We start from the raw sequence: 26,964 nt of genomic DNA, 5'->3' as shown, positions 1-26,964 counted from the left end.
CCTTTCCTCAGTGCCTTTCATCACCAATCGGCTTCATCACCCTAATCTCGATTCTAAATTTTCGTCTGCTCAATCAGCTATCTCAAAACTTCTTCATCTATTCCCTATCATTTTTGATTTTGGTTAGTTCTAGCTTTTGCCTCGCGTGCTTTTCAATCCTTTCTCTACTAGTTAAAAATGGCGCTCACTGCTTCGCCTGACTTTGTCTGACCTAAGTGTAGTCCTTTCTCTAATTGTTGGGGTTTGTTTTTTATTGACCCTGTGCTCTCACGTCCCGCGTCTGAGACATTTTTTCTTGTCCTTCTGTATACGACCAGGTAAGGTGGTTTTACCACGACCCCTTGTGTTCTGTACAACTATTACTGATTGCAGCAACCGCGCTCGCTCGCTCGCTCGTGGCACGCTGGCGCTGCAGTCAGTGTTAATATATTACATTACTCACCAATATCAAGCTGTACTTAGCCTCTGATACTTTTGTTACCAGCATTCTAGTTAAACACTGTATGAATCAATTAGTGGCACTTTTGTTGGAAAGACTCTTTATACCCCCTTGTAATTGCACTGAGTAACATTGCACAGATTAATGTTTGGTTAATTAACAATATTAACATTATTGGGATTGTGTGAGGCCTTATTGCTAATTGTTCAATCCTAAAATGGTTCTTCCTCTAATTTGGCTAACAGTGGCTACATTCTATCCTTCTTCTTTATAGTTTATTTTGCCGCAATTGCGAAGCTTTAGAGGTATGTGACCTTTATTGTTAAAATTCATACTCCATTTCATTACGTGAAAAAGAAGTGCTTCCCACTAATTGTCTTTCCCTCCTCTTCTTTCCTCTGAAGTTCATTGGCAATTTATGACTCTATGTTTTGTACCCTTCCTCCTTCAATAAGGTACCCTTTAAATTGACTTTCACTCCTTGATACTTGGCATTCAATGTTACTACTCGCGCTGTACTCTTATGCCATACTAATGGATCGTTGTCAAATGTTTTTCTTTTTCTTTTACCCCTCCTTGTTTGTCTCCTTATCCCCCCCTCCTTCTTAATCCCATATACTTGCACACTACTGTTTAACCATTACATTATTGGATCTTCATTTTGTTGGTTAATTCATTTGTTATACTATTTCTTTTGGAATCTGATTTTCAACTCGCATTTTGGTTTGCCTTGTTTCACTTACTGCCCCCTGTGCCCCTTTGTACTTGTTGTCATGGCAACTCAGAATGTTTAGTTTGCTTAATTCTTTGTTGCAATATGTGTTACTCACAATTAATACTTATCAGCCTCAGATGAAGAGCTGGGTTTGGCTCGAAACACGTGTCAGGCTGACCATTCCACATTAATAAATACACTTTTGTATTTTTCAAAAATGTGCATCTTTGGTGCAGTGTGTCTTGGCATTTCCTTGTTTGTATCCATAACGTCCTTTTAACAACATTCTTTCACTGAATTTGATAGGTTTTTTAGTAGCGCAACTTAACCATAACGTCCATTTAACTATATATATATATATATATATATATATATATATATATATATATATATATATATATATATATATATATATATATATATATATACCCACAGAGCAGTATTGTGTAACACAAATAGGTATAGGTAGGGTGGGTGGGAGTAAAAGGGTGAAGGTACGGTGGGTGGGTGGGGATAGAGAAGATGGTGGTAAGATTGGTGGTTGGGGAGAAAGGCTGGGCATATGGTGGAAGGGGTTAGGGTGGGTGTGGGTAGAGAGGGTGGGGGCTAAAGTGGGAAGGAGCAGAATGGGTTACATTAGAGAGAATGAGGTACAGCAGGTAGATTAGGGGTAGAGATGTTGGGGGTAGGGTGGGTGGGTGCGAGTAGAGTGGGTAGAGGTACAGAGGTAAGAGTAGAGTGGATGATTAGGAGCAGTGAGGGTGACATATGGTAGGTGAATATGATTAGAGATGCTGGGGATAGGGAAGGTGTTTGGAGGTACTCTGATGGGGTATATGGGTGGGGGTAGAAAAGTTAGGTGTAGGGTGAATGAGGATATATAGTGTGAAGGTAAGGGTTGGCTGAGTGTAGATAGAGTGGTGGTAGAGCAAGATGGCAGGGCTATACAGGGTAGTGATATGATGTCTTGGTTAGCATAGCGAAGATAGGGTAGCATGAAATCATTTTATGGAAAACGTGTATCCCACTCTATCATTAGGTTCAACTGGTTAGAAAAATATATGTTTCAAAAAGGCTAAACATATTTACCAGGGGAAAATATTTTGTAAAAAACAGAGTTTTTAAGGCTAAATTTGTTTAATAGGTGGAAAAGGTTACAGTTTGTTATGATGATACCTTATTAGGTAGGAGCTAGATTTCAAAAACAGGCCCTACAATAAGATGTATACTACAGAAAGCCTGATTCTCCTAGAGCCACTCCACATCTGATATTACACTCACAGCAGTACTGCACGCCTCTTTATAGGTATTCATTTCATTGGCTAGAGAAAATTACATTTGGTAGAAACATCATCTTACAGAGATTTCGAGATGCAGCTCAGACCCAGTATATAGTGTCAGAAGAAGATAATGCTTCACTGGACAACACTCATTCATGCTCAGCATTTTGGTACCTCTGCCAGTGTGAACCAATGAAAACCTTACCTATTCTCCAAATCTGAACACTTTTGCATAATCACTTTTACTTTCTTTCTAACAGAGACCTCATTATACGATTACCAGTCACAGAATGTGAATCACATGTACTAATGGCTGAGTTGTGATTCCAGAACGCAATCAGCAATCCCCATACATGTTCATGATTTGTAAATCCAGAAATCTGCTTTTGCCATAAAGACCTGTGAGCGGGAAGGGAAAACAACTGCACCAACAAGTGTGAGTTTACATGTGGTGCAAAATTGCATTTCCTGAATGTAAAGAATGTAATACTTTATTGCACAACATGCACCCTAAATATATAAATACACACAAGAATGCTGCAGAAACCCTGACTGTGACAGGACCACTCAAAATCTAGTATTGCCCATAGAGCATTAGTATACAGAAATATCTAGTTATTCATGTTATTAGGAAGGGAAAACTACAATAACTAGACACAATTCTATTGAGATTAAGAATGCAGCCTGCCGTGACTTTGTACAGTGTGAAAACCAAAGAAGTGAAGCAAAAATGTAGACGTTGCGTAGGATTCGAAATTACATTTGCAAAATATAAAGAATGTAATCCTTTACTAGAAAACACTTCCCCACATTAGTAAAGGAACACAGGCCTCCATTGATTAAACATTTACAAATATAGAGACTCTCTTTAAAATACACACATGTTCTGAATGCCACTCAAACACTCTCTTCAAAACACCAAAAGTGGCAATTAAACCCTTTGCAGAAAAATCACATTTGTACTGCTCTGTGACTCACAAACATCACTAGCCAAACAACTGAAGACAATGAATCTACATCAGTTAGTCAAAGGAGTAACACACACAGCGGGACACATGCTAGATGCAATTTTCACCCAACAAAAATGTTATCACCACAACGCCATCAATACAGATCCTCTGGACCGATCACCTCATCGTTACATTCGTGATCATGCTACCTACAAAAGCAGCCCAACAATCTGACAAACTGCTGACTATCTTGAAAATAAACTGGAGGACTATAAAAGATAGCAATTTAGTAGAATAACTGGAATTCAACAAACCATCAACCACAAATATGAACTAAGTTCACCTTGACAGAAAAACAGAACTACTTCACAAATGTATACTGGAACAATCAACGATATCTCCTAGGAAAAAACGTTCACCCCATCACACAAGAGATCAAGGCAAAATGGTTTACCCCACTACTCAGCGTCAAGAAAGGACAAGTAGCTTGAACTAGAATGGAGAAAAAAATACGACTAGGCAAATAAATCCCAATTCAAACGACAAATCCGTTCATACAAAAAGGAAATCCATAAGGCCAAAAGGAAATACTATGACAACTGAATCACCCAGGCTGCCAATACCTAAAAAGAACTGTTCAATATCATTAATCATTAATTAACCCTAGGGTGACCCAACACACCGATACCCTCACTAAAGCTATGCAATGACCTTCCTGACCACTTAAAAATCAAAATCAGCGCCATTTACCAAATCATACAAAACACACTGGTCAACCAAAATACATAACCCGTCCCCCTCCAACCGAGGATCGTCAAAACAAACTCCAAAGCTTCACCCAAATATCAGCAGAGACATTCGTCTAACTGGTAAGAAATAGCAACAAAGCCGGCTCCCCCTTGCACCCCTACCATAAAAGTCAATTCTCACTCAGGGCACACCAATAGAATAATACAGAAACCTCTTCAACCTATCACTTTCAATAGGGAAAATACCACAATATTTCAAATCAACATACATCAAACCACTCTTCAATGACGCAGCAGGCAACATGGAAGATCTCTCCAACGTTAGGGCCATCTCAAACTTCACCTACCCAGCAAAACTACTCAAAACCTACATCTATAGAATAACAAAAGAATACATAGAAAAACACCTACTGCTGGACTAAGCACATATCTGTTTCAGACATATGAGAGGGACTGAAAATATGGGATGACCTAAAGACAAATGCAGTCTCAGACACCACTGCAGCTCTGATTCTTCTGGATCTCTCTGTGGCATTCAGCACAGTCAACCATGACATCGTCATCAGGAGACTGGAAGAAATTGGAATCACTGACCTAGACGTACTCTGGATTAAATCATTGCACCAGATAGAATAGAAACTGTCTGGATTAAACCTTTTAAATCCACTTTAAGTGAAACCACCTTCTTTTCCTAACTGCTCTTCAACATCTTCCTGACTTCACCAATCAAGCTCATTAAAAGATCCAGCTTCAGATGCTACAACTAGGCTGATGACACACAGATCATCTACAAAATATAAGACAAACTTGAATAAAACACAAAACTGGAAGACTGTCTACAAGTACTCTATGGCTGGATGAACACAAACAGCCACAAATTCAACCCAGGCAAAACAGAAATAATGGTTATACCCAAAAACAGCAGAAACTTCTACTACATCTCAGGGCCACAGAACTAGGAACAGCACCAAGACTGTCAACGACTGTAAAAACCTTGGGTCCTGCTGGACAATGAACTAACACTAGAACGACAAGTTAATACAATAATAAAGAAATGTTTCTTCCTCCTTCACATGGTAATAAGAATCCTACCGTTCCTCGCCTTCACCCATGAAACAATCACCAACATCTCCCTCATCATGTCCAGAATAGACTACGCCAACAGCCTATACCTAGGAATGCCTGAACGCCTACTAGAAAAAACAAAAAAAAACATCCAAAACACAGCAGCCAGACTCTTGCTTGGACTAACACGAAGAGAACACATCACCCAAGCACTGAAAATGCTGCACTGGCTACTGATAATGCAACAAATAAGGTTCAAAACTATGTGCATAACGCACAGAGCAATCCACGGTCAAGCAGAAGATATCCTAAAAAATAAAATAACCATCTACCTTCCCAAAAGACCACTCATATCAAGCAACGCAATTCGCCAACAAACACAACCACAAAATAAAAGAAAATTTGGGGGCTCATCTTTCTATCACCGGGCAGCAAAAACCTGGAACTGCCGCCCAAAAAAACATACGCAATACAAGGAAATTCAGAAAACTACTTAACACTTGGCTATTCACATCAGAATCAGAAGGATTATGACTAGGAAAATAAAGACTCTGCTGGTATGGAACCCCAACAACAAACCCAGGGAGGGACCCAAAATCCCCTAACTTAACCATTGCTAGCCTGGAGGTGGGAGAGGCCAGCGCAACCACTCATGTCCATATGCCTGTAGAACCGAAAGGGGAAAGCCAACAACCAGCTAAGCACCTGTCAACCTTACTGTCACATAATCTCCAACAACACAGGACAGTCAGAGATGATGAGCACAAAGTCCATAGCAATGAGGTAAGAAGAAAAAACACGGACCCATCTATAAAAGCTTAATTTTCCACATAAACATCTCCAGTGCAAACACACACAAACACAGCTGTGCACAGCAATCCGCAATCAATTCACCACACTGCAACAAAATACAAACAACACATAATGATACACAACAGCACATGGTAATTGGACTGACCTGAAAATCACACCTAAACTCAGGTAACCGTGCAAACCCAGCCGAAGCTGCCAACAGAACACCACAACTCTCACTTTACCTATTCCTGCTTTACCATACTAACCACTCCCACACACCCCTTCACACCGTCCTTTTTCAGATCCACCAGAGCACTAGAGGACTACGCTGGTGGTGATAAAGCGCGGTACAAATTCTCTTTAACATTAAAATTTCTAGCCTGTATAGGCATGATGTAGTACACCTAACTGATTAAGGAAATCCTGTGTTCCTTGATCACATCAAAGCAGTACTCCTAATGTTTTGAAATACTACACTCAGTGTACCACAAACAAGTCATTTTAAGGTCTACCTATTACATATGTGACAAGGCCTGCATACATGCCCTGTCAGGGAAAGCAGGGAGCCCACCCAAAACATACTGTGGTGCCTGAGTGAGTGTTTACCGGGCCTCTCCCCTCCCCATTCTACCTGTAATGATTGATTTATTTATTTTTACATTTATAATGTATGATGACAGCACCATGCCTCCAGGAAGCACTGATGGGGAGAAACGGCAACGAGAAGCATCAGAAGGAAGACATCATCCAGCAAAAACTCTACTGGCCAACACGCCATCCAGAAATAGAGGTCTTATTAATTAAAGTTCCACCAGCCCATCAGGGACATTAAAAGACCCACCAGAAGGCCTTATCAAACAGGGACGCCAGTCCCCCAGAAAGTATTTTTCTTTTCTATCCTCCCTAAGCACTTCTCCTGCCACACCACCTTCAGCTAGGTAAGTGATTGAACAGGGTGAATATCCAATCCTGTGATGGGGTGGGGTATTTAAGAAGGTGCATGTGAGTTGTGCAATGTGGGTTAGTTGGGTGAGGACAGACGGTGGAGAAAGACATCTGAGAGCCCAGAGGAGACAAAAGCGAAAGAAGTGTGGAGGTTATGGGTGAGAGGGTGTGTGTGGAGTATTTCTCTTTGAGAGTAGGGAGTGTTTGAACTAGTGTTAGAGTAGAAAGTAGTAGTAGTTGGGTGTGGTGGTAGTAGCAGGAGGTGGCAGTTGGTAGTAGTGGATGGTAGTTAGTGGTAGTGGTTGTATTGGGAGTGACAGTAGTGGGAGATGGTTTGTGAGAGTAGTAGGTGAAACACTTGTGTACAGACACATTATAAATGCCTTATATCATATCTGAAGGAACAGGGGAGAGAGGTAACGGTGGTAGCGTGGCAATAGTAGGAATAGAAGTTGGTATAGTAATAAGGAAGAAGAAAGGGAAAATTAGAGGTATTGGTAGTAGAGTGGCAGTTGGAAAAAGCAAAGTGATAACATCTAAGGGTGGAGGTGGGAAGGCAGAGAGTGAGAGTGGAGGAATAGTGGTATGGCAGGAGAGGGCACATCCCATGGCCCAGTGTATAGAAGGGCCAGGATAGACTGTGCGTGCATGGAGAACAAGTGGAAGTAGAAGGAAGCACCAATCCATATGCCCATAGAGTACTACTCGGGGCTAGGTCAGGGCCAACTAGAAGAACTCTAGAAATTTAGCCAGCCATCATCTTAGGGGTACCCTTTTTAGCCTATGGAAGAAACGCAGATAGTAGGCGTTACCTTTCATTAATACTTACAACCCCTATTAGGGATGCTTGGGACAGGTAGGTGGGATAATGCCGAGAAAGTTGAGAGAGAGAGGGATGGCCCGAGTGTCAAATCTCCCAAGAGGACTCAGTAGGTCCTAAAGAACAATGAAAACAGAAGCCATTCTGACCCTTTGTATTTTAATAAAAACCCTTGGACTTACAATCTGAGTTGATGTGGTTATTTGAGGTGGACCACCCAGTCACAATATGCAGACATATAATAACATACACAACTTTTTTTTAAATCATTTTGATAGCTGCTTTTATAGCTGCTGTTATGAATAACCCTTTATAACCGTGGGTACACATACATATTGTATACACTCAAAAACACATATAACAAAGTTTTCAAAGTTCAAATGACACAAGGATAGAGATGATGACATGAAATCAGAAAGACATGTACAATTGTGTGGTGTTACATCCATGAAATAATCTGATTACTGCACAGAAATGTCTGTACTAATAGCTGCGGCTACCTAAAGGCATTCATACCCGCGGCTACACAAGCCCGCCAATCAAAATGATGTCCAATTTGCATGATGATAGCCATGGGTAGGAACCCCTGCTTGTAGCCGTGGGTACACGTACATTTTTTACATAATAAAAGACACATATTGCAAAGCTTTCAATGACATAAGGGGAAAGGTGAGGACATGGAATCAGAAAGACGTGTAAAATTGTGAAATGTAACATCAACTTAATAATATGATTACTGCACAGAAATTTGCATCATAATACCCACGGCTCTCACGGCAGTTATACATGTTGCTAAACAGGCACACCAAAATACACAGTGACAAATTGGCGGGAACATAGACGCAGTGTGATTGTAACCCACAGCTACATATGCTATGGAATAGACTCACTGGCCCATAAAATCCTTCACAAATATGCACTTTATTTATTCTGACAATGGGTCTCATTGCGAGGTTTCTAGTCTGGGCGTAACCCTGCCGATGCCCGGGAATTCAGTAGCCGGTAAAATGTAAGTACCCATTCCAATAGAGTGCAATAGGGCACCCCTACTAAACCCTATCTTGTGGCAAGTTAAATGGATGCTCATAGGTTCTCACTGGGCCGTCCACTAACATCCCTGTTTTATTCCCAACCTTTAAGCCCAAACATAATACATACATAGCAACTGAAAAAAAAGTGTACACATATATTTAACAACCCTCCCAACAGACTTCAAACAACAGAATGCTACACCTCTAAAAATCAACTTATAGATGATAGCCCTGACCAATACATCCTAGGATTACAAGCATGTGAGGATCTCCTCTGGACACAAATACTTCCATGCTCTCGACACAGGACACATAGAAACAGACCTGCCAATCAATGCAACAGCAGGTATGCTATCTTACATTAGCTCAGGAGCAACATGCTTGTCTTGCCACTAAGAGCACCTGTCAGAACCCAGTAGTTAGAGACTGTGATAAGGCGTGAAGAGCATTATAAGAACCCCACTAGAATAACCCACCCCCTGCTCTTTCATATCCACCTGCCCCATATCTCCCAATGGCAAACAACCCTTCCTTTTTTCTTGCAGTGGCACACCAGCGAGGCTGCCAACTTGATTGTGTTGTTTTGTCATGTCTGTGAATTTTCTTGGCCGATAGCTTGGAATTGGTAGTCAGGGGTATCCACGATCTTTGTGCAAATATTTGCAAAGTTGTCTCCTGAATCGCTGTATTGTATAGTAACTACGTTTGTCATGTTTATTGCACTTTACCACATCTGCCATCAGTAACATGTTGACATATTCTATGTCAAGACAGGAGGCTTCATATTATGCATTACAATCTTTATGACACAACACAGCATCAAAGATAATTTTTAAAACAAATCAGTTTTAACAAAATAGACTGGGAAAAAAAAAATATAGTATCTCAGTGGAAACAAAGGGAGGAATCCCCAGTCCAAGATGAAGCCAGGTCATGCCCTGCCAGCAACCAATAGGAAGAGACCCTCCCGCATATAAGTCCTTTCCTCTAGTAGCAACTCCTCTTTCTTTGCTGCTGATGCCACAAGCTAAGAGCATTTGTTTCACACTTGCACTTTGTTGCTAGTTGGTGTCTTTGTGAGAATAGAAATGTTGTTTCTGCTTTAATAGCTTTGTGCAGTTACATTTACACTTGCTGTCCCGTTTGTCCCTAATTTACAGTGACTGTTTACAGAAGTGCATAGCGAACGCTGAGTTAATTTATACTCCCTTCAACGGTCGCATGCGCTTCAGCGCCCCTCCGATCCGAGCGTTCTATTTACCGAAGGCCCAAGCGTTCAGTGTACGACTCGGGGCCTTCAGTGTTACACGCTAGTGTGTGCATTAAAGAGGCAGCTCCGCCTCTGTCCCTCCAAGCATTCCGTGCTGATTTAATCTGCTCAGCCTTCAGGGTTGAGCGGTTACCTGCTTGGCGAGCGTGGGTGTGTCAGTTAATTTATTCACCCTTCAGGTTTGAGAACTCGTCTGCTCGGCGAGCATGGGTGTGGAGGTGACAGCATCTCCTCCTCCTATTACCAGATGTGCTTCGTCTGGTAGTGGACTGCTCGGCTTCCAGGCCACGTCTGGTGCTTGGCTTCTAGGCTACGCCTGTTATCTGCATTTCATTTGTTCTTCGGAATATCCTGCAAGCACATTTCCTGCATCACACAGCGTTCTGATGCTGTTATTTGTTTTCTGCTTGCCTTCCAAGTGCTGCCTAGCCTTCTCTGTGCCCAAAGCATCCTGTGAAAAATAATTTCCTTACCTCCATATTTCACAGCTGTTGCACTGTGCCAAGGAGGCTACCCATTTACATTTATCTTTGATTTTCAGTACAGTGCCCTCATTCATTACGTTATAATTATGATTGCATCCAAGGGATTAGAGGGACACCCTTCTGCAGATGCTAGTACCCAGGTTAGGCCTTTGAAAACAAGTGAGAGGTCTGGGAAGGATTTCCGGGGTTAGGGGCTCAGGGGAGGGCTCCCTCTTTGCCCCCCCCCCCCTTCAGTAACTAGGGCTATTCAAGATTCTATGGACTTTGCCTTTCTTAACATTAACTCAACCCTGGCCTCAGACTTTGATAGGCTAATTAAGAAAATGTCTGATTTTCACCCTCTTTCTGATCCGGGTCCTTCACTGGCAGTGCAGCATGTCCCTAAGAAATGTTCCGCTAAATATAAGCATTTGGAAGGACAACTCAGTCCTGTGTCCAGTTCTCCAAGTCTGACTCATTTCCCTAATAGGGCCCGGAAATGTAAGTTGGAGGGACACCAAAGTCATTTCCTCCAGTTAACACCCCTTCAACTCCCATGTCCTCGCAGAATAGTTCTGAGGAGTCCGACTCCCCACCCAAGAGGCGTAAAATAAGGGGACCCCTGTGGATTTGTCCCAAGGAACTACTGGTCCTTTGATAGACGATAGTGGGGTGTCGTTTTTTGAACGCTCCATCATCCAACACCGAACACCCAAGGTCAGCGGAGTGGCACCCTTTTGGTGCTGTTTCTTTTTTTTTATCATTGGGTCAGAAGACTTCTGCCCAAGGAAGACAGGAACAAGTTGTGTTCTGAATGTACTAGACCTGTTATTCCGGTTAAGGTGGCCCTTACCCCTGATATTGATCAACCTATTGTGTCTTTCTTATCCCAGAAAGGAAAGGGCCCCAAGAAGGGGGTTGCTAAATCCCTGCGCAGTTGCCAGGACAAGTTGTTAGACATTTTGGGTCCCTTGAATTAGCGGAAGAGGCTGTGCTCACTAAGGCTCCAGTTGATGTCCAGGCTCTTCGAGGCTGGGTGCAAAGAGCGGTATGCCCGCTCGGCAATACCAATGCTGCCGTTTCCAGGGAGAAGTGCAAGTCCCTTCTTATGTGCATTGACCCCAAGTTACGAGATATGCCAGAGGGGGAAGCAGGCCCTAAAGCCCAGGGCAATCTGTTTGGGGACAGGTTTATTACACACCTTCACTGCACTGGATAAGGCCAAGGCCAACTTCAGGAAGGTTTTTGGCTATAAGGTTTTCGATAAGGCCAGACGAGGTAGAGCCCGCTCTTCTGGCCCTTCCTTCCATGGCTCTTACCACCCCCAATAATATGCTTCCAGAGGTGCACATCGTTCCTGCAAATGTTTGGGGGACAGGTTGGCAAGGTTATTTTATCAGTGGGAGGTGCTCACTTCAGATCCATGGGTATTACAAACAGTACAGGGGGCTCAAATAGAGTTTTACTACCCTCCCTGTTAGCTCACTCCTCCCTTCCCCTCTCGTTCGACAAGGTCAAACAGAAGTTAGTGGATGTAGAGGTCTGGGATCTCATCTTCAAGGGGGCAGTAGTCCCAGCCACTTTCAGAGCCTCCCAGCTTCTCAGCATGATGTTCCTGGTGCCAAAACCCAAGGTCAGGTTTCGACTGGAGGGAAATGGTCAGCTGAAGAGAAATCTCTACATATAAATTGTCTGGAAGGAGCTACTGGCGGGCTCCTTTGCAGTCAAGAACCTCCTCAAGGATGAGGGAGAATGGCTGTGTCCTTCTTTAGATGGACAATGTCTCAGCAGTAGGTTACATAAACCACCTGGGGGGGACCCACTCAAAAGCCCTAGCGGATCTAGCAAGGGAATTCTGGCAATTTTGCCTAGACAGGAACATTCTCTTAAAAGGAGAGTATCTCCCGGGGGCCAGCAATGCTGTGGCAGACTGGAATTCCAGGCTTTTAGGGAGAATTCTCCAGAATGGCTAATTTCCCTTACCTACTGAGTCCCTCAGCAGATTTGCTGGATTTCTAGGATTTATTGTTGTTAGGTAAGATTTCCACAGGGCTGGTAAATCTTCCTTGCCTGGTTCAACTCCAGAACTTTTTGCTTTTCTAGTGAGATATTTTCCATTAATACCTCAGTGAGTGGGAACCTTTTTCCACACTCACCTGTCTTTAACTCTTTTTATGGGTGTCATTTTTAAGACTCTCCATAGTGTCTTTTTAAAGTTATCATGTCTAACAACTTATTGGCAATAAGTGCCTGTTGCTGCTGGGTTGCCCTAGGGGCTCCCCCTTTAACTTTCTTGTGCTAACCTTGAGTGAACTACAGTTCCCAAGGGTAGAAAGGATCTTTGGATCCCTTTTACATTTACTTCTGTGAAACCAGCACACCCCACCTTATGTGGAGTGCTGGGGAGATACAATGTATCCCCTTTCACATTTAAACTGTAACAATTCTGTTACAGTGACAAGCTTACCTTTAATGGCTGGTGGCAGTGATACCTTTTACTAATTTGGTGCACCTTTACCGCGTGCTGTAATCACAGCTGCAGTAAAGGCACCTAAGGGTGCTCATTTTTACCAAAATGGCCCCTGTCTTCTTTTTCTGCCATTTTAGTGTTTCTTGTCGTTTCTTGTTCCTTCCCCTGACATCCAGGGCGGGAAAATCCTTTGTTTGAGTTTTGTCTTCGGCGGGAGGCCCCTTGGACACCCCGCCCAGGCTCCAGTCAGTCTGTAAGCACAGGAAGTGGGGGAGGGGTCCCAAACTTCCCCCTCCTTTGTCTTAGGTCTTCCTTCAACTGGGACAAATCCCAGTGGGGGGTTGGCTGTCCTGATTGGACAGCCAAACGCCCCTTTCTTGTAAAATGCGGGGAGAGAATGCAGAGGTTGTGTTGCAGTTCCTGATAAATACTGGAAACCTGGAGGCTGAAGTCATGTCGACCACTGGAACTGAAAACGGAAGAGGATGACGAAGGAAAAGCTGCGGGAATGATTTCCAGCGGCCGGAGAGCCTGCTTTGTAACCGGAGCCTGCTGCAGCCCTTCCTTACGATCGACCTGGGGTCTCCGAAAACGACGACCCGAACCCAGAGCCTGGTGAGACCCACTAGACTCAAGACGACCTGCATTTTGAGCCATCCCACGGGTTCCTGCGACCTTGCGTTCTTGCAATACCCCAATACCCTGGGACCTCCTGCCACTGTGCGGTGCATGGTCTTCCGAATTCCGAATCTCGCTGAAACTTCGTGGGCCTCTTGGTCTATCTCCAGAGACACGAATCGAGTCCAAAAAGTCCCCTCACAAGAGTGCTGGACCTTTTAAACGACGAGAATTCAACCGCAATTTTCTGTCTTCATCTGTGCTCCTTGAAAAGGCGCCAAACCCGCAGAACCGCATTCAGCCGCAAGAGAAATCTTGCCTAGAGCCTTCTTCATCGATCCCTGCTGCAAAGTCCCTTCTGAGGTCTTGTGTTCAGTCTCCAGGACAAGGAATCCAGTGACCGGGTATTTGGCTGCAGTCCCTGAAGTTCTCCTGCTGCAATCTCTTCTCCATTGCTGAGGTACTGTGTTGGCTTGGGTATATACTTACCTTAAGCCTGTTGGGATTTCTGTGTAGTCCTGGGGTGTTTTCTGTGATTGGGAGGTCCCTCGTCCAGTACACCCAGTCCCACTGCTAGAATCCTGCTGGGGTGTCTGCTGTGAAGCCCCTGGACCCTCTTCTAACCCTAGAAGTAAAGTCCTCACTTGGTTGCCAGTTTTCCTAAGGAAACCCTGACTTTTGCTACTAAAGAACTTATTCTAACACTGCCTGTTAGTCACTAGTCCTAGTGACCCCCCTTCTGCCACTGAGAACACTCATGCTCAAAGGGAAAGACTTTGAAGGGATTGGGACTTCTGCCTAGCAAAGAAATCAAGTGTTTTACTTACTTGTAAAGAGTTGGTTGGTTGGTAACTGTAATTCTAAGAGTGAACAGTTACAAAAGTTCTTACTGATCTTGAATGTGTGATGCACTGTTCTTAAAAGTATGGTTAACATCTTTTCTTCCTTAGCCACTGTTTTGCCAGTCTAAAAGAAAATAGATGTAAAGGTATTTTACTCTCCTGTGATTAGGTTGTGCCTCTTTACAAAAGTAATGTGTTGGTATCACCAGGTTAGTCCTGCTAGGATAACTGTATGAATGTCCCCCAACTGGGTCTTGCTTCCCCTGACTTGCTGCTAGCCTGTCTTTAATAAGTCTACAATAGGTTGTTGCCTACCTAGAATATCTATTCTGTAAAGTGTGACATTGGGTTTTACTTTCCCCTTCATTGTGAAGTTAAAGTAAGTGGGTTCTACTTACCTTGTGATAGCTGTGTGCCATCCAAAACAAGTGACAAGAGTTATTGCTTATCTCAATCTGGGGTTCCCTGATTTCCAAAGCATCTGTAATTATATTACATCCATTAGGTTTTGCTCACCTGGTATAACTGTGTGTTATGACAAAAGTAGTGATAGGTTTTTACTGCACCTAGAATAAGTGTTTCACTATTCACCAAAAGTATATTGTCCAGTTGACTGTTTATGTGATTTGTTCCAAGAGTCACTGTACAACTGGAAGGGCCTACTGTCCTTGTATTACCAAAAGTAATCTAAAAGTAACCATTGGTCTTTTACTCCCAAGGAATAGGCTTGGCCTATACTAAATGTGTATAACAAGGTTTTGACTTCCCTAGAACTACTGTTAGGTGTTCCAAATAAGGTCTATACTTGGGTCTGTGTACTTTCAAGTATAGCGTTGTGTTTTATATTGTGATTTCATATAATGTTTCAGTATTTACTTAACCCCTAGATTTATCTGGGCCTACTTGTATTTAAATAAATCCTTTATTTTTATAATACATAGTGTTTCAGTGTTTCTTTGGATCATTTGTATTACAATTTTCACATGTACTGTATCTACTGCCCTCTCTCCCTCCTAAGATAAGCCTGGCTGCTCTGCCTACGCTACCATGTACTCAGGTGGTACAGTCTTATACTAAGAGTGGAGTCTGGTACTGCCTCAGTTGAATGGTTTTACTAGGCCCTTAACTGGACTTCAGAAAAACTGACCTAACACTGTTGGCATGCGCTGGGATCAAAGTGGATTGCATTACATTGATTATTGATATACTTTGTGTCCAAAGGAAACCATCCAGTAGGTTTGGTTTAGCCAAGGTAAAGTGTACTTACTGTATTTAACACAAGAACCAACACCACGGCCTGCTTTAGGCCTGAGGACTCCTCTTATGCTGCAATAGAACATTTGGTCATAATGTGTATAGAGAAGGGCCTCAATTGTGAAGGAAGTAAGCTTGAATTATTACAAAGGTTAGGGGACCATATGCATGGTTCCAGTGAACCTGTGTCCACTTCTTACAATATTGCTGGGAGTGAGGATGATGAGGGTTCAGACAGCTGTCCAAACTCCTCAGAGGAGGAATATGAGGGTTCTGATGAGGAGGATGTTTGTTCACCCCCCTCTCCTTCTCTTGCCTCTACCTTACTGCCTACCATGTGCTCTGAGATATCTAAGGAACTGAATATAAGAAAATTCCTGTGGGAAAACAATATGAAGATGGGGGACTATGAGAAAAAGTATAACAGGTCTGTAGAAGACCATTTTCTGCACCCCTCTTCTTTTTCCAGGTCTTCTGTGTCTGCAGCTTCCAGGTTCCCAGAATTGGTGAGTCAGTATGATATGAAGTGTGACATTGTTGTATGGCTGAAAACTTTTGACCTCACTTGTAAAAGGTTTGGTCTGTGTGAGAGTGATAGAATACCCTGGGTTCTTTTTAGACTTCCCAAGAGGGACTACCATGTGCTCTTGGATTTACCTGAAGTAGAAATAGGTAACTGGGATAGGGTAAAAACAGCTCTCATAGATAGATATCAGAAAAAAACTTCTACATATCTATACTCCTTAAGGGACTCTGAGCATAGATGTAGGTCAAAAAGTGCTGTCTCCTCATCCCTTAAGAAATCTGTCAATACTGAGTATAGCAGAAAAGCTGTGGTCTTAGACTCAGCTGAGCCCCCTTGTAAAAAGGCTGAGGCTCTTAACCTTGAAGTAAGAGAGGTCCCCTTAGGAGACCCCTCTTTAGAGATAAAAGGCATTAACTGCCACTCTGAAGGGCACTTGGGTGTAGCACCCATAACTTCAAATAGGGATAAAGCCCCTAGGCCCACAAAGCTAGAGGTCACTCCTGTGACCCCACCTTTAGCTGCTGCTAAGGTGATAGAGCCTCTTGAAAAACCACATGTAGTGGAAGTGGTTCAACTAGTTCCCAGAAACTTAAAAACTTCTGTCCTAGTACCCATATGGTGTAATACCATTAACCAGGTCACTGCTGTGACCCCACCTTCAGTTAACACTGAGTTTATAGAACCTCTTGAAAACCCACCTAGAGTGGAAGTGGTTCAACCTGTGGATAGAAACTTATGTATTCCTGTCCAATCTATAACACTGTGTAAACACTTTGTTGAACCTGACAAGAACCTTAGTGTTCATGTCACACACCCTGTGTGGTGTATGTCCTTTAGAATAAAGGCCCCTTCAGTTAAACCTGTAGTGGCTGAAACATTTGAAAACCCTCTTACAGTGGAAATGCTTCCTAAAACTCTAAACATGGATACGCCTGAAAACCCACTTACAGTGGAGGTGATCCAGATGGATGTACAAAGCTTAGGTGTTTTTAACAACCCTAAGAGGGCAAGGAGTTTCCTTGACCCCAAGGTAGGAATTGAGTTTTCTCCTGTAGTTCAGAGTGCCCAGAATGTAACTTCTAGGCCTGAAAAACTGAACACCAAAAAAAGTTATAAGAAACCTAAGAGTAGCTTTCTTACTAGGCCTTCTAATAAAAAGCCTGTGACTCCAACTACTCCTACAGGAGAGATGGATAGGTGTTCTGACAAGGCTAGGGTCTCTGTTTCAAGAGACCATTCTAAACCTGTAGGATCCTCTATAGCGAATCCTACTGTAAGTCCTAATGTTAGCAGGGCAACCTCTAACAAAGGCAAATCAAAATCTAGACTATTAGGGAAATGGGAGCACAAACCATGCTCTACCATTTCAGTTCCAATTCTAAAGTCTTTGACCCACACTACTTCTGAGGAAGGGGTGGATAGACAAGATGGAAACCTAACTAGGCCTTTGAGGACTGGTAAACCTCAAAGCTGGTGGAAATCCAGAAAAGATATGTCTAAGGCTAAACCCCTTGACATTGTGGGCTCTTCTGCTGAAGACCCCCTTGTAAATCCTAGTGTTAGAAGGGAAAACCCTAACCAAGGTAAAAACAGATCTAAGAGGAAGTGGAAGGATGTACAATGCTTTGCCACAACCCCTCCAACTAGGATACCTGAGACCCAACCTGCTCATGTGAGAGAGGTGGTGAGGAATCATGGAGACCCCTCTAGGTCTAAGGGATTTCTTTATAAGAACCCTTTTAAAAAGCCTATTGTAGGTTCAGAGGTTGTCACAACTTCTGAGGGACTGTTTAAACAGATCCCCTATACCTTAGACAAGAGTAAAGTGCCTAACACTACTTGTAGGTCATATAGTTTGCAAATGATAACTAATATAAGAAAAAGTATCACAGCAAGGGTTACAAAAAGATTGCTAGTTGACTCAGCAAACAGTTTAACCGACTAGAAACAAGAGATCTACCCAGGTGAGGATTAGCTTCCCCTGTTCCTTAGTCTGGGGGGGACGAGTGTTAGGTAAGATTTCCACAGGGCTGGTAAATCTTCCTTGCCTGGTTCAACTCCAGAACTTTTTGCTTTTCTAGTGAGATATTTTCCATTAATACCTCAGTGAGTGGGAACCTTTTTCCACACTCACCTGTCTTTAACTCTTTTTATGGGTGTCATTTTTAAGACTCTCCATAGTGTCTTTTTAAAGTTATCATGTCTAACAACTTATTGGCAATAAGTGCCTGTTGCTGCTGGGTTGCCCTAGGGGCTCCCCCTTTAACTTTCTTGTGCTAACCTTGAGTGAACTACAGTTCCCAAGGGTAGAAAGGATCTTTGGATCCCTTTTACATTTACTTCTGTGAAACCAGCACACCCCACCTTATGTGGAGTGCTGGGGAGATACAATGTATCCCCTTTCACATTTAAACTGTAACAATTCTGTTACAGTGACAAGCTTACCTTTAATGGCTGGTGGCAGTGATACCTTTTACTAATTTGGTGCACCTTTACCGCGTGCTGTAATCACAGCTGCAGTAAAGGCACCTAAGGGTGCTCATTTTTACCAAAATGGCCCCTGTCTTCTTTTTCTGCCATTTTAGTGTTTCTTGTCGTTTCTTGTTCCTTCCCCTGACATCCAGGGCGGGAAAATCCTTTGTTTGAGTTTTGTCTTCGGCGGGAGTCCCCTGGACACCCCGCCCAGGCTCCAGTCAGTCTGTAAGCACAGGAAGTGGGGGAGGGGTCCCAAACTTCCCCCTCCTTTGTCTTAGGTCTTCCTTCAACTGGGCCAAATCCCAGTGGGGGGTTGGCTGTCCTGATTGGACAGCCAAACGCCCCTTTCTTGTAAAATGCGGGGAGAGAATGCAGAGGTTGTGTTGCAGTTCCTGATAAATACTGGAAACCTGGAGGCTGAAGTCATATCGACCACTGGAACTGAAAACCGAAGAGGATGACAAAGGAAAAGCGGGGGGAATGATTTCCAGCGGCCGGAGAGCCTGCTTTGTAACCGGAGCCTGCTGCAGCCCTTCCTTCCAATCGACCTGGGGTCTCCGAAAACGACGACCCGAACCCAGAGCCTGGTGAAACCCACTAGATTCAAGACGACCTGTATTTTGAGCCATCCCACGGGTTCCTGCGACCTTGCGTTCTTGCAATACCCCAATACCCTGGGACCTCCTGCCACTGTGCGGTGCATGGTCTTCCGAATTCCGAATCTCGCTGAAACTTCGTGGGCCTCTTGGTCTATCTCCAGAGACACGAATCGAGTCTGAAAAGTCCCCTCACAAGAGTGCTGGACCTTATAAACGACGAGAATTCAACCGCGATTTTCTGTCTTCATCTGTGCTCCTTGAAAAGGCGCCAAACCCGCAGAACCGCATTCAGCCGCGAGAGAAATCTTGCCTAGAGCCTTCTTCATCGATCCCTGCTGCAAAGTCCCTTCTGAGGTCTTGTGTTCAGTCTCCAGGACAAGGAATCCAGTGACCGGGTATTTGGCTGCAGTCCCTGAAGTTCTCCTGCTGCAATCTCTTCTCCATTGCTGAGGTACTGTGTTGGCTTGGGTATATACTTACCTTAAGCCTGTTGGGATTTCTGTGTAGTCCTGGGGTGTTTTCTGTGATTGGGAGGTCCCTCGTCCAGTACACCCAGTCCCACTGCTAGAATCCTGCTGGGGTGTCTGCTGTGAAGCCCCTGGACCCTCTTCTAACCCTAGAAGTAAAGTCCTCACTTGGTTGCCAGTTTTCCTAAGAAAACCCTGACTTTTGCTACTAAAGAACTTATTCTAACACTGCCTGTTAGTCACTAGTCCTAGTGACCCCCCTTCTGCCACTGAGAACACTCATGCTCAAAGGGAAAGACTTTGAAGGGATTGGGACTTCTGCCTAGCAAAGAAATCAAGTGTTTTACTTACTTGTAAAGAGTTGGTTGGTTGGTAACTGTAATTCTAAGAGTGAACAGTTACAAAAGTTCTTACTGATCTTGAATGTGTGATGCACTGTTCTTAAAAGTATGGTTAACATCTTTTCTTCCTTAGCCACTGTTTTGCCAGTCTAAAAGAAAATAGATGTAAAGGTATTTTACTCTCCTGTGATTAGGTTGTGCCTCTTTACAAAAGTAATGTGTTGGTATCACCAGGTTAGTCCTGCTAGGATAACTGTATGAGTGTCCCCCAACTGGGTCTTGCTTCCCCTGACTTGCTGCTAGCCTGTCTTTAATAAGTCTACAATAGGTTGTTGCCTACCTAGAATATCTATTCTGTAAAGTGTGACATTGGGTTTTACTTTCCCCTTCATTGTGAAGTTAAAGTAAGTGGGTTCTACTTACCTTGTGATAGCTGTGTGCCATCCAAAACAAGTGACAAGAGTTACTGCTTATCTCAATCCGGGGTTCCCTGATTTCCAAAGCATCTGTAATTATATTACATCCATTAGGTTTTGCTCACCTGGTATAACTGTGTGTTATGACAAAAGTAGTGATAGGTTTTTACTGCACCTAGAATAAGTGTTTCACTATTCACCAAAAGTATATTGTCCAGTTGACTGTTTATGTGATTTGTTCCAAGAGTCACTGTACAACTGGAAGGGCCTACTGTCCTTGTATTACCAAAAGTAATCTAAAAGTAACCATTGGTCTTTTACTCCCAAGGAATAGGCTTGGCCTATACTAAATGTGTATAACAAGGTTTTGACTTCCCTAGAACTACTGTTAGGTGTTCCAAATAAGGTCTATACTTGGGTCTGTGTACTTTCAAGTATAGCGTTGTGTTTTATATTGTGATTTCATATAATGTTTCAGTATTTACTTAACCCCTAGATTTATCTGGGCCTACTTGTATTTAAATAAATCCTTTATTTTTATAATACATAGTGTTTCAGTGTTTCTTTGGATCATTTGTATTACAATTTTCACATGTACTGTATCTACTGCCCTCTCTCCCTCCTAAGATAAGCCTGGCTGCTCTGCTTACGCTACCATGTACTCAGGAGGTACAGTCTTATACTAAGAGTGGAGTCTGGTACTGCCTCAGTTGAATGGTTTTACTAGGCCCTTAACTGGACTTCAGAAAAACTGACCTAACACTGTTGGCATGCGCTGGGATCAAAGTGGATTGCATTACATTGATTATTGATATACTTTGTCTCCAAAGGAAACCATCCAGTAGGTTTGGTTTAGCCAAGGTAAAGTGTACTTACTGTATTTAACACAAGAACCAACACCACGGCCTGCTTTAGGCCTGAGGACTCCTCTTATGCTGCAATAGAACATTTGGTCATAATGTGTATAGAGAAGGGCCTCAATTGTGAAGGAAGTAAGCTTGAATTATTACAAAGGTTAGGGGACCATATGCATGGTTCCAGTGAACCTGTGTCCACTTCTTACAATATTGCTGGGAGTGAGGATGATGAGGGTTCAGACAGCTGTCCAAACTCCTCAGAGAAGGAATATGAGGGTTCTGATGAGGAGGATGTTTGTTCACCCCCCTCTCCTTCTCTTGCCTCTACCTTACTGCCTACCATGTGCTCTGAGATATCTAAGGAACTGAATATAAGAAAATTCCTGTGGGAAAACAATATGAAGATGGGGGACTATGAGAAAAAGTATAACAGGTCTGTAGAAGACCATTTTCTGCACCCCTCTTCTTTTTCCAGGTCTTCTGTGTCTGCAGCTTCCAGGTTCCCAGAATTGGTGAGTCAGTATGATATGAAGTGTGACATTGTTGTATGGCTGAAAACTTTTGACCTCACTTGTAAAAGGTTTGGTCTGTGTGAGAGTGATAGAATACCCTGGGTTCTTTTTAGACTTCCCAAGAGGGACTACCATGTGCTCTTGGATTTACCTGAAGTAGAAATAGGTAACTGGGATAGGGTAAAAACAGCTCTCATAGATAGATATCAGAAAAAAACTTCTACATATCTATACTCCTTAAGGGACTCTGAGCATAGATGTAGGTCAAAAAGTGCTGTCTCCTCATCCCTTAAGAAATCTGTCAATACTGAGTATAGCAGAAAAGCTGTGGTCTTAGACTCAGCTGAGCCCCCTTGTAAAAAGGCTGAGGCTCTTAACCTTGAAGTAAGAGAGGTCCCCTTAGGAGACCCCTCTTTAGAGATAAAAGGCATTAACTGCCACTCTGAAGGGCACTTGGGTGTAGCACCCATAACTTCAAATAGGGACAAAGCCCCTAGGCCCACAAAGCTAGAGGTCACTCCTGTGACCCCACCTTTAGCTGCTGCTAAGGTGATAGAGCCTCTTGAAAAACCACATGTAGTGGAAGTGGTTCAACTAGTTCCCAGAAACTTAAAAACTTCTGTCCTAGTACCCATATGGTGTAATACCATTAACCAGGTCACTGCTGTGACCCCACCTTCAGTTAACACTGAGTTTATAGAACCTCTTGAAAACCCACCTAGAGTGGAAGTGGTTCAACCTGTGGATAGAAACTTATGTATTCCTGTCCAATCTATAACACTGTGTAAACACTTTGTTGAACCTGACAAGAACCTTAGTGTTCATGTCACACACCCTGTGTGGTGTATGTCCTTTAGAATAAAGGCCCCTTCAGTTAAACCTGTAGTGGCTGAAACATTTGAAAACCCTCTTACAGTGGAAATGCTTCCTAAAACTCTAAACATGGATACGCCTGAAAACCCACTTACAGTGGAGGTGATCCAGATGGATGTACAAAGCTTAGGTGTTTTTAACAACCCTAAGAGGGCAAGGAGTTTCCTTGACCCCAAGGTAGGAATTGAGTTTTCTCCTGTAGTTCAGAGTGCCCAGAATGTAACTTCTAGGCCTGAAAAACTGAACACCAAAAAAAGTTATAAGAAACCTAAGAGTAGCTTTCTTACTAGGCCTTCTAATAAAAAGCCTGTGACTCCAACTACTCCTACAGGAGAGATGGATAGGTGTTCTGACAAGGCTAGGGTCTCTGTTTCAAGAGACCATTCTAAACCTGTAGGATCCTCTATAGCGAATCCTACTGTAAGTCCTAATGTTAGCAGGGCAACCTCTAACAAAGGCAAATCAAAATCTAGACTATTAGGGAAATGGGAGCACAAACCATGCTCTACCATTTCAGTTCCAATTCTAAAGTCTTTGACCCACACTACTTCTGAGGAAGGGGTGGATAGACAAGATGGAAACCTAACTAGGCCTTTGAGGACTGGTAAACCTCAAAGCTGGTGGAAATCCAGAAAAGATATGTCTAAGGCTAAACCCCTTGACATTGTGGGCTCTTCTGCTGAAGACCCCCTTGTAAATCCTAGTGTTAGAAGGGAAAACCCTAACCAAGGTAAAAACAGATCTAAGAGGAAGTGGAAGGATGTACAATGCTTTGCCACAACCCCTCCAACTAGGATACCTGAGACCCAACCTGCTCATGTGAGAGAGGTGGTGAGGAATCATGGAGACCCCTCTAGGTCTAAGGGATTTCTTTATAAGAACCCTTTTAAAAAGCCTATTGTAGGTTCAGAGGTTGTCACAACTTCTGAGGGACTGTTTAAACAGATCCCCTATACCTTAGACAAGAGTAAAGTGCCCAACACTACTTGTAGGTCATATAGTTTGCAAATGATAACTAATATAAGAAAAAGTATCACAGCAAGGGTTACAAAAAGATTGCTAGTTGACTCAGCAAACAGTTTAACCGACTAGAAACAAGAGATCTACCCAGGTGAGGATTAGCTTCCCCTGTTCCTTAGTCTGGGGGGGACGAGTGTTAGGTAAGATTTCCACAGGGCTGGTAAATCTTCCTTGCCTGGTTCAACTCCAGAACTTTTTGCTTTTCTAGTGAGATATTTTCCATTAATACCTCAGTGAGTGGGAACCTTTTTCCACACTCACCTGTCTTTAACTCTTTTTATGGGTGTCATTTTTAAGACTCTCCATAGTGTCTTTTTAAAGTTATCATGTCTAACAACTTATTGGCAATAAGTGCCTGTTGCTGCTGGGTTGCCCTAGGGGCTCCCCCTTTAACTTTCTTGTGCTAACCTTGAGTGAACTACAGTTCCCAAGGGTAGAAAGGATCTTTGGATCCCTTTTACATTTACTTCTGTGAAACCAGCACACCCCACCTTATGTGGAGTGCTGGGGAGATACAATGTATCCCCTTTCACATTTAAACTGTAACAATTCTGTTACAGTGACAAGCTTACCTTTAATGGCTGGTGGCAGTGATACCTTTTACTAATTTGGTGCACCTTTACCGCGTGCTGTAATCACAGCTGCAGTAAAGGCACCTAAGGGTGCTCATTTTTACCAAAATGGCCCCTGTCTTCTTTTTCTGCCATTTTAGTGTTTCTTGTCGTTTCTTGTTCCTTCCCCTGACATCCAGGGTGGGAAAATCCTTTGTTTGAGTTTTGTCTTCGGCGGGAGTCCCCTGGACACCCCGCCCAGGCTCCAGTCAGTCTGTAAGCACAGGAAGTGGGGGAGGGGTCCCAAACTTCCCCCTCCTTTGTCTTAGGTCTTCCTTCAACTGGGCCAAATCCCAGTGGGGGGTTGGCTGTCCTGATTGGACAGCCAAACGCCCCTTTCTTGTAAAATGCGGGGAGAGAATGCAGAGGTTGTGTTGCAGTTCCTGATAAATACTGGAAACCTGGAGGCTGAAGTCATGTCGACCACTGGAACTGAAAACCGAAGAGGATGACAAAGGAAAAGCGGGGGGAATGATTTCCAGCGGCCGGAGAGCCTGCTTTGTAACCGGAGCCTGCTGCAGCCCTTCCTTACAATCGACCTGGGGTCTCCGAAAACGACGACCCGAACCCAGAGCCTGGTGAGACCCACTAGACTCAAGACGACCTGCATTTTGAGCCATCCCACGGGTTCCTGCGACCTTGCGTTCTTGCAATACCCCAATACCCTGGGACCTCCTGCCACTGTGCGGTGCATGGTCTTCCGAATTCCGAATCTCGCTGAAACTTCGTGGGCCTCTTGGTCTATCTCCAGAGACACGAATCGAGTCCAAAAAGTCCCCTCACAAGAGTGCTGGACCTTTTAAACGACGAGAATTCAACCGCGATTTTCTGTCTTCATCTGTGCTCCTTGAAAAGGCGCCAAACCCGCAGAACCGCATTCAGCTGTGAGAGAAATCTTGCCTAGAGCCTTCTTCATCGATCCCTGCTGCAAAGTCCCTTCTGAGGTCTTGTGTTCAGTCTCCAGGACAAGGAATCCAGTGACCGGGTATTTGGCTGCAGTCCCTGAAGTTCTCCTGCTGCAATCTCTTCTCCATTGCTGAGGTACTGTGTTGGCTTGGGTATATACTTACCTTAAGCCTGTTGGGATTTCTGTGTAGTCCTGGGGTGTTTTCTGTGATTGGGAGGTCCCTCGTCCAGTACACCCAGTCCCACTGCTAGAATCCTGCTGGGGTGTCTTCTGTGAAGCCGCTGGACCCTCTTCTAACCCTAGAAGTAAAATCCTCACTTGGTTGCCAGTTTTCCTAAGGAAACCCTGACTTTTGCTACTAAAGAACTTATTCTAACACTGCCTGTTGGTCACTAGTCCTAGTGACCCCCCTTCTGCCACTGAGAACACTCATGCTCAAAGGGAAAGACTTTGAAGGGATTGGGACTTCTGCCTAGCAAAGAAATCAAGTGTTTTACTTACTTGTAAAGAGTTGGTTGGTTGGTAACTGTAATTCTAAGAGTGAACAGTTACAAAAGTTCTTACTGATCTTGAATGTGTGATGCACTGTTCTTAAAAGTATGGTTAACATCTTTTCTTCCTTAGCCACTGTTTTGCCAGTCTAAAAGAAAATAGATGTAAAGGTATTTTACTCTCCTGTGATTAGGTTGTGCCTCTTTACAAAAGTAATGTGTTGGTATCACCAGGTTAGTCCTGCTAGGATAACTGTATGAGTGTCCCCCAACTGGGTCTTGCTTCCCCTGACTTGCTGCTAGCCTGTCTTTAATAAGTCTACAATAGGTTGTTGCCTACCTAGAATATCTATTCTGTAAAGTGTGACATTGGGTTTTACTTTCCCCTTCATTGTGAAGTTAAAGTAAGTGGGTTCTACTTACCTTGTGATAGCTGTGTGCCATCCAAAACAAGTGACAAGAGTTATTGCTTATCTCAATCTGGGGTTCCCTGATTTCCAAAGCATCTGTAATTATATTACATCCATTAGGTTTTGCTCACCTGGTATAACTGTGTGTTATGACAAAAGTAGTGATAGGTTTTTACTGCACCTAGAATAAGTGTTTCACTATTCACCAAAAGTATATTGTCCAGTTGACTGTTTATGTGATTTGTTCCAAGAGTCACTGTACAACTGGAAGGGCCTACTGTCCTTGTATTACCAAAAGTAATCTAAAAGTAACCATTGGTCTTTTACTCCCAAGGAATAGGCTTGGCCTATACTAAATGTGTATAACAAGGTTTTGACTTCCCTAGAACTACTGTTAGGTGTTCCAAATAAGGTCTATACTTGGGTCTGTGTACTTTCAAGTATAGTGTTGTGTTTTATATTGTGATTTCATATAATGTTTCAGTATTTACTTAACCCCTAGATTTATCTGGGCCTACTTGTATTTAAATAAATCCTTTATTTTTATAATACATAGTGTTTCAGTGTTTCTTTGGATCATTTGTATTGCAATTTTCACATGTACTGTATCTACTGCCCTCTCTCCCTCCTAAGATAAGCCTGGCTGCTCTGCCTACGCTACCATGTACTCAGGTGGTACAGTCTTATACTAAGAGTGGAGTCTGGTACTGCCTCAGTTGAATGGTTTTACTAGGCCCTTAACTGGACTTCAG

This window comes from Ambystoma mexicanum, chromosome 6p (assembly GCF_040938575.1).
Source record: "Ambystoma mexicanum isolate Mex_15411 chromosome 6p, UKY_AmexF1_1, whole genome shotgun sequence".
NCBI classification, from domain to species: Eukaryota; Metazoa; Chordata; class Amphibia; order Caudata; family Ambystomatidae; genus Ambystoma; species Ambystoma mexicanum.
The sequence above is the reverse complement of the archived record's forward strand: the minus strand, read 5'-3'. Positions refer to the sequence as shown.